At 34.5% G+C, this 9,060-nt stretch overlaps 1 pseudogene; it reads right to left on the bottom strand.

Annotated features, from left to right (window-relative positions):
• Window positions 1–934: 934 nt before the first annotated feature.
• LOC136388088 (PAT complex subunit CCDC47-like) lies at window positions 935–2,888 on the bottom strand (annotated as a pseudogene).
• Between the last annotated feature and the right edge of the window lie 6,172 nt (window positions 2,889–9,060).

Below are 9,060 nucleotides of genomic sequence, written 5' to 3'. Positions count from 1 at the left end.
CACTACTTGACTCCTCATTCTCTTAGTCTGAGATCTAAGTTTATATATCTTTTTTTTCATCAATACTACTAATTTAAAAATGTATAAATAAGGCCTGTATATGTAAAGTTTGTATTGAATATTCAGTGGAAATTTTTTTAAGCTAGATTTTTAAAATGTCATTTATTTATTTATTTATTTATTTATTTATTTATTCAATTTTAAAGAAAGGAGAGAGAGAGAGAGAGAGAGAGAGAGAGAGAAAGAAGGGGGGAGGAGCAGAAAGCATCAACTTTCATATGTGCCTTGACCAGGCAAGCCCAGGGTTTCGAACTGGTGACTTCAGCATGCCAGGTCGATACTTTATCCACTGTGCCACCACAGGTCAGGCCAGGAATTTCTTATTTGTAACTCTTAAAATTTACTTTCAACTGATTGAATATTCTGTTCAAAGAAAATAAAAGCTACTTTCTTTCCTTAAAAAAAAAAATCCATTAAGCAATGTTTATTGGGCATTTCCAACAGTTACATGTGAAATCTTGGTTTAGAGTTATTTTTATTGCCATTTCAATTGCCTAGTTTTAAACAAAAAGCAACAATTCAATATATATCTATAAACTCATGATGTTTCTTCAAATGTCACAACACTAAAAGTACTGATGATTCATGTTATAATTTTTTTAAATATTTAAAAATTACACAAAGTTTATATTTCATTCTTGTCATAAAATAATTAAAACAATTTTATTATCTGGTAGAAAATTACTGAAACAGAGTCCTTCCAATATAGCTATATATAACCTCTGTAAAACTCCAAACAACAACAGAAAAAACCAGAACATGATGAACTAAGGATTTCTAAGTCACTGGGAGTGTTTGAACTTTAAAATGAGAAGTGGATTGGTATTCAATTGTTTTCTGTGACTTTAGAGCTTATCGATGGCATTGGGATGATTTACATGGCTTTCATCTTGGTTTGTTTCATTTTCATTTCCTTCTTTTCCAATGTCTTTTGCTCATACCTCAAGACAGCTTCCTCCAGCCTGTGCTGTTTCTCAGATCTTCCTCACGTAAGATTTGCTCTTTCTCCTCACACCGAGGACGAGGCACTTCTGGTCTTTGCACATGCAGCAGCGCCAGCAAGTTCTCTTTGACTTGAGCTCTGTTCCTATCCACTCTTTGTTTGCCTTCTCTGTTGAGTCAGAACTTTTTGGCTTTGTCAATAGAATAAATCACCATGTTCATTAGAAGTAGAAAAGCCTCCATATCCTTTAGGTAAATGTCACCTGAGCCAGGCACAATAAATGTAAGCAGCAGTGTCCTCTTAGTGTCTAGTAGATTTAAAGGCTGACCTTTCTCTTGCATAATTTTTGGACCGAAGAATGGAATGAAAAATGAATGGGTTGAATCTTGTCAGTGTACTATAGAAGAAAGTCAACCGTCTTTGTATCCATCATTCTCTCTGTGACTTCTCCCACCTCTGACAGGATGGCCAGGGAGCCATACTTTGCTCCAGAATTAAGTTTGTTACTATCATACTTACTCCTGCATCTCAGCAGTCTCACAGCAAACACAGAGGTATTTATGTCCTTACCATTCATGGTTACTTTTATTTGCACTTGATCCCCCATGAGCCTCACCGTCTAAGCCAGGAGCCTGAGCTGGATAGGCATCCCTTCAGTGCACTCAACCACAACACCCCAGAGCAGGAGTCGGGAAATTTTTTGGCTGAGAGAGCCATGAACGCCATATATTTTAAAATGTAATTCCCTAAGAGCCATACAACAACCCGTGTAGGTTACACATTATCCAATAAAAATTTGGTGTTGTCCTGGAGGACAGCTGTGATTGGCTCTAGCCACCCGCAAACATGAACATGAGCGGTAGGAAATGAATCAATTGTAATACATGAGAATGTTTTATATTTTTAATGTTATTATTTTTTAATTAAAGATTTGTCTGCGAGCCAGATGCAGCCATCAAAAGAGCCACATCTGGCTCGCAAGCCATAGGTTCCCGACCCCTGCCCCAGAGGCTTGGATATGCTCATTCTTCTGGTTCAGTTTCCCTGTGCTTGTGGCTTCTACTAGGGTAAAGTAGCTCTCCAAAAGCTTTTTATGATTGTTGAACCAAGTCTGAGCAAGGTGACTGTTTTCATTCTTCCCAGTGATGGAGAGAAGAATATTACCTAGAAATATTCTATTATCTAGAACAGTGGTCCCCATCCTCCGGGCAGTGGACCGGTACCAGTCCGTGGGCCCTTTGGTACCAGTCCACAGAGAAAGAATAAATAACTTACATTATTTCCGTTATATTTATATTTAAGTCTGAATGATGTTTTATTTTTAAAAAATGACTAGATTCCCTCTGTAACATCCGTCTAAGACTCACTCTTGGCACTTGTCTCGGTCACGTGATACATTTATCCATCCCACCCTAAAGGCCAGTCTGTGAAAATATTTTCTGACATTAAACCAGTCCGTGACCCAAAAAAGGTTGGGGACCACTGATCTAGAAGATACTTCTATTATCTAGAAATTTTGATAATAACAACTATTCTGGGAGTGTGCAAGAACATCAGCAATTATTACTAGGTCTTTATTTTCTCTGGGAGATGTATCTATTTGTCTTCATAACCTTTAAATTTTTCATCATCATCTGGCTCACTGTCAGTATCTCCCTCCTGGGTATAAGCATCTTCAAAATCTCCCTCTTGGTTTTCATCCTGCCTTCCGACTCCACAGTGGTCTCGTTTTCATCATCTTCAGTGTAAGAGAGATCAGTAACAGCCTCTTCTGTGATATCCTCAAATTCAGCAAAATCACTGTCATCATATTCTACCATGTCTTCTTCAGCCTCGAAACATCAAACTTGGCTACACTCCCGAACACCAAAGGACAATACGGCATGGAAGGCTCTCGCTCTCAATGCACCTGTATGGGGGCGAGAAACCTGCCCAGCGTTCCTGTGGCCACCACTTTACCGGCCTTCATCGAAGCCTGACAGCCGCCTGCGCGGGATCGCGTTTTACTGCCCCTGGTGCCTCTAAAACACAACTGTACCAGCTAGCTCAGGTGGCTGCATCACTTCACACAGCCTCCGCCATCCATTCAGCGCTATTTTCCTGAAGCAAATTTCTTTGATGCAAAAATAAGCAGGAAGTGTTAAAATTGACTAAATGAAATTAATCTTTTATTTAAAAATTCTAGTTTTAGAGGGTGATGGGCTGTTTAGAATCCTGGTGGTATGGTGGAAGGTATTCTTACCTCACAGTGTTCTTAGAGGATTAAAGGAATTAATACATGTAAGTGCTTGGAATAATATAGTGTCTGGTGCGTGATATGTGCTATAAATATTTGCTATTTTCTTTATTACTTTAAATAAACCCAGGGGTATTCGGTGAGAAAATGTTTTGCCTGCCTAATACAACTAGGAATTATTTTTTTTCCATATGGAAATTAATTTTTCCCTTTTTCTGTATATCTTATTCTCCTTGCGCTATTCTCCTTTCTCTATTGGGTTTTATTGTTGAAAACCTAAACTCGTGCTTTGGTGACCCCAAAACAACAGCTTAATTTAACCTGGCCATCTGTTAAGTAATATGCTTTGGGTTTGGTTATTTAACTAGACACTCACCCATCTACCTTGGCCAACTCCAACTTACACTTTTTGTTTTTTTAACTCATAAAAGTACTAAGCAAGAGTTGGTCAGATATATCCCAAAACAATGGAAGTGATTCCTTGGTCTACTGTTATAGAAGGAAATTAGATCTGCTAATATGACATGATTCTAGTGACCCCATTCGTACTTATTTATAGTTGATGCCTATTTCTCTTCAAGTCTTCACACACCTCTGCTTAATTGTTTTTTCTAGACTTTGGTTCCTCTTCTCCTTAGCTAATTCCCATATGTACCTCCCGGGGATGCACACGCATGCAAATATTCTCTCCAACATCATCCTTGCTCTCTGTTTTTGCTCTTTTCTCAGCTCAATCAATCTTTTCAAGTTAGTTGTTTATCTTAAATGCATTATTGAAATAGACTCCTTTCTATCTTTAGTTCTCCAATTTTTATTCCTCTCTTTTTCTACCTGGATTCTTCCCTTCTTTGGACCAAAATTGAATATATTTATATATAGTGTGTTAAATAAAATTTTATGTTTACAAGTATTATTTTTTATAAAAAGCTGAAAAAATATACTTTCTTTCCACCTAAACAAAACCAAAATCTCTGCAACCAATACAATTATATATTTTTTAAATTCTGTTGACAGATGAGTGGGTCAGTAGTCCTCAGATGGAGAGTCTTTGTTTTCTGGGGGACTTATTACAATCTGGATGATCAACAAAGATCCAAGAAGTAACCTCCTGCATAATTTTGATTTGTGGTTTTTAATATTTATTTATTTATTTATTAAGTGAGAGGACGGGACAGTGAGACAGACTCCTGCATGCACCCGGGCTGGGATCCACCTTGCAACCCCTGTCTGGGGCCAGTGCTCAATCATCAAGCTATCTTAGGTTCCTGAGGCAGATAGTTGAACCAATCTGTGAGAGGGGACAAGGGGAGAAGGGGGAGAGGGAGGATAGGAAAAGTAGATGGTCGCTTCTCCTGTGTGCTTTGACCAGGGATTCAACCTGGAACCTCTGCATGCTGGGCCAACACTCTATCCACTGAGCCAACTGGCCAGAGCTGATCTGTGATATTTTATAAGGTTAGTTGTGTTTTCTTCAGAAGACTAAGAATATCCTATTAAATCATTATGAACCCTGTCTTGTTTACCATCAACATTTACCTCTTGAGTCACAGCTTAGGTTTTGTCATACAAGGAGGCAGGTGTGCCTCAGACTGGAAAAAGAGTTAATGAGGCCACTGATAAGCATCTGTGTTTAGCTTAAGGAAATATCCTCTCATTTACTGAAATTGGATATACAATCCTCTGCTATTTTCTGTATTTTGATAAATTGTAATATTTTCTGGGGTAGAAAATATGTGTCATTCTCTTAAAGACTTGATGTGATTTTAATCTGAAAGTAATTAATAAGCACATTTCTTCAGATATATTCATACATTTTACCAATAGTCTTTACTGGGAATTCCATGAGTACCATTAATAATACATTACATTTTGATCCACATGCCAGCTTTTTGAAAAGTTTTTCCATGATGATAATATCTTTTATATTTGAGTTATTTTGTCTTTTCTTTTTCATGTAAGAAGTATATGAATTTACACTTAGAATGTTGGCTTACCCCATCTGGTAGTTGTCATGTGACAGTATGTAATCTCTGAGTTCAATTAGTGGAAAAATACATGAATCAGAAAGTACAGAAAGCAATGCAAAGGAAGTCTTATAATGCAGTCTTATAAGTTGTGCCTCGATCAGGAACTAAATTAACATGTGATATAAGGACTGTATCTGCTACTAGGCACACCCTTAGAATCTCCACTAGAATTGACCTGACCATACCTCAGGTGTTAAGTACCATACTCCTCCTAGGCTACCACTGAAGCTTTATTAACTTCATTTATTTATCTGCTTTTTCTATTAGACTGTGTGCTTTTTGGATGCTGGTCTATAGAAAGTATTTATAAGAGAACCAGAGTACTTAATAGTCTAGTTTAAACAATGCCTCTAATGAAGTATATAACCTTGAGTAATTAATCTTTTGATGTTGCTGTAATAAGGTATTGAAGAGGAATAACAGTGTCCCTTTTGTAGTTATTGTAGTTTTCATGAAGATATAATAAAATCATATAGATGAAAGTAATTAAAGTAACTTGAAATATAAAGAATTTATACAAAAGGAGAAACTATGAATGAAAAGACTTAAATATTTAGCTATAAATATATTAAAAGGTAAATGGCAAACCAGGCAAAAATATTGGTAAGAATATAGGACAGATGAAGCATCATTAAATACATAAAATATATAAGTAAAAATATAGGAACAAAAATACTAAAAATATGGGAAAAAAGACCTACATAAATGGGCAGATATACTATGCTCACAGATAAGAAGACAATTTTGTTAAGATGAATTTTCTCCCCAGATTGAGTTATAGATTCCTCAATTCCAAATAAGATCCTAGCATGTTATTTTTGTAGAAATCTGCATGTTGATTCCAAATTTTATATAAAAAACAAAAACACTAGGAAAGTCAAAACAGTTTTGGAAAAATAACAAGGTTGAAGAATTTCCACTACTTGATTTTAAGACATCATAAATTGAGAGTAATAAAAATAATATGGTATTATAAAGAGGATAAACCAAGAGATAAATGTAGAACTAGAGTAGAGAAATAGATCTACACACATATACCTAACTGATTTTTTTATGAAGGTACTAAGGCAATTCAAAAGAGAGAAGAAAATTCATTTTTTAAAAATTGTCTGTAACAATTAGACATCCAGATGCCAAAATAAAGAAATAAATAAGTAAGTAAATAAGTAAATAAATAAATAATAAGGTACCTTGACCCGTTCCTTACACCAGAGGCATAAATAACTGAAAGGTGATTATAGACCTAAATGTGAAACCTAAAGTCATAAAACTTCTGGAAGACAACATAGGGAAAATTTTTGTAACTTTGTGATAGGCAAATATTTCTTAGCTAAGACACAAAACATATTAGTCATAAAAGAAACAACTGATAAATTTGACCTAATGAAAATTAAAGACATAAGTTCTTTAAAAATATATGGTTAGGAGAAAAGACAAGCTACAGACTGGGGAAAATATTTATAAAACAAATATCTGAAAAAGAACTGGCATGTAGAATATGTAAAGACATTCATAACTAAACAATAAAAAAACAAACAGCCTCATTTTAAAAATAAGCAAAAGATTTAAACACTTGACCAAAGAAGATGTAAGACTGACAAATAAACACACGAAAATGTTCACCATTATTCATTAGAGAAGTGAAAATTAAAACTACAAGATACTACCATACACTTATTAGAATGGGTGAAATGGAAAAAGAAAAAAAGGAAAAAGAAAACAAACTTGACAATGTCAAGCAATGTCAAGGATAGGGAGCAGAGGCAGTTGGAACTCTGGTAGGAATGCAAAATGAAACAGCCACTTTGGAAAAGAGTTCACTATACCATGCTCCTAGGTATTTAACCACAGGAAATAAAAACGTGTCTACCAAAAATTGTTATGTTAATGTTAATGGACACCTTTATTTTTTAATTCGTCATCATCAAACACTGAAAACAATCAAAATGTCCATCAACTGGTAAATGGATAGAAAACTATGGAATGCATAGACTAAAACCTACTCAGCAATAGAAGGAAACAATTACTGATACGTGGATAAATCTTAAATACATACTGCTAAGTGAACAAAGCCAGCTTCAAAAGGCTACATACTGTAAGATTTTATTTACATGACATTTTGGACAAGGCAAGACTGGAGGAACAGAAGACAAATCACTGATGACGAGAGAAAGATGGGGAGAGGAGGGAGCAAGAGGGTACTTCTTGAAGGTGATGCAACTACTTTGTATTTTAATTGTGGTGATGGTTACAGACAAATATGCATAGAAAAGGGAAATTCTCACTTTTTCTAAATTATGTCTTAATTAACTGAGCTTTAAAATATAATAACTTTAAAAAAAATGACAAACTGGGCAAAAGTAATTGTAGCATGTGAAGTAGATAAAAGTTATTTAATATATAAAACTTTAATACATTTATAAGGGAAAGACAAACAGTCCAATTTATAAATATCTAAAACAGGGGTCGGGAACCTATGACTCGCCAGCCAGATGTGGTTCTTTTGATGGCTGCATCTGGCTCGCAGACAAATCTTTAATAAAAAAAATAATAACGTTAAAAATATAAAACATTCTCATGTATTACGATCCATTCATTTCCTACCGCTCATGTTCATGGTTGCAGGTGGCTAGAGCGAATCACAGCTGTCCTCTGGGACAACACCAAATTTTTATTGAATAATGCGTAAAGTACACGGGTCGTTGTATGACTCTCATGGAATTACATTTTAAAATATGTGGCGTTCATGGTTCTCAGCAAAAATGGTTCCTGACCTCTGATCTAAAGCATTTAAAATAACAATATACAAAAGAAAAAATACAAGTGGCCAATCAACATAAAAAAGAGTGGATCCAAACTTATCAAACTGACAATTATAAAAAAAAATAGTAACCATGATTGAGAGTGCAGAGAAAGGCCACTCACACACTGCTGATGAGAGTACAGTAAACCAACACCTCCTTTTCACAGATAATTTAGCAATATGTTTCAAGACCTTAAAATTTTACTACTATTTTAGTAGAAATTTCAAATCAAAATATCTAAAATATTAAAATAACTATTAAATTATATTAAAAATATTAAATGTGTGCATCAAAATTATCTACAAGATTTTTCATACATCTAATAATTGTAGAAATCTAAAATGCCGACTCATGGACATAAAGTGAAGTGGTAACCAGGGGGAGGCAGGTGTAGGGGAGGGAGATGCAGAAGGAAGGGGAGAAATGGTATAAAGAGGGACAAATATAAGATGATGGAAAATGACTTGACTTTGGGTGACGGGTATACAACATAATGAACAGTTCAAATGCTATAGAAATGTTCACCTGAAACCTATGTACTCTTATTGATCAATGTCACCTGTTAAGTTTAATTTTCTAAAAAAAAAAAAGAAATCTAAAATGCTCTCACCAAAAGGGCACTGGATATGTAAATTGTTTCTTAATACAGTGGAATAACAATTCATCCATTACAAATAATATGTTAGATTAATAATTGATATCTTTACTCTGCATTATTAAATTTAAAAATGAATTATAAAACAATGAATAGTATGACTTCATTTTTATAAGTTGACTTATGAAAAGATCTAAAAGATATATATAGTTTTTTCTAAAGACTGAGATGATTATGACTTGAAACATTTTTCTTATGATTTTTAAGGATATTATATCTCTTTAGTAAGCTGAAAATATTTTTCAAAAAATGTATTTAATTTATGCAATATGAAAAATCATAAAAATGTAGCATATTAATGTTAACAATTTAAAAAGACTACTTTAGTAAACTCA

The sequence above is a fragment of the Saccopteryx leptura genome, chromosome 1 (assembly GCF_036850995.1).
Source record: "Saccopteryx leptura isolate mSacLep1 chromosome 1, mSacLep1_pri_phased_curated, whole genome shotgun sequence".
NCBI lineage: Eukaryota > Metazoa > Chordata > Mammalia > Chiroptera > Emballonuridae > Saccopteryx > Saccopteryx leptura.
Note: the sequence above shows the minus strand (reverse complement) of the source record. Positions and strands in the feature narration are given on the sequence as shown.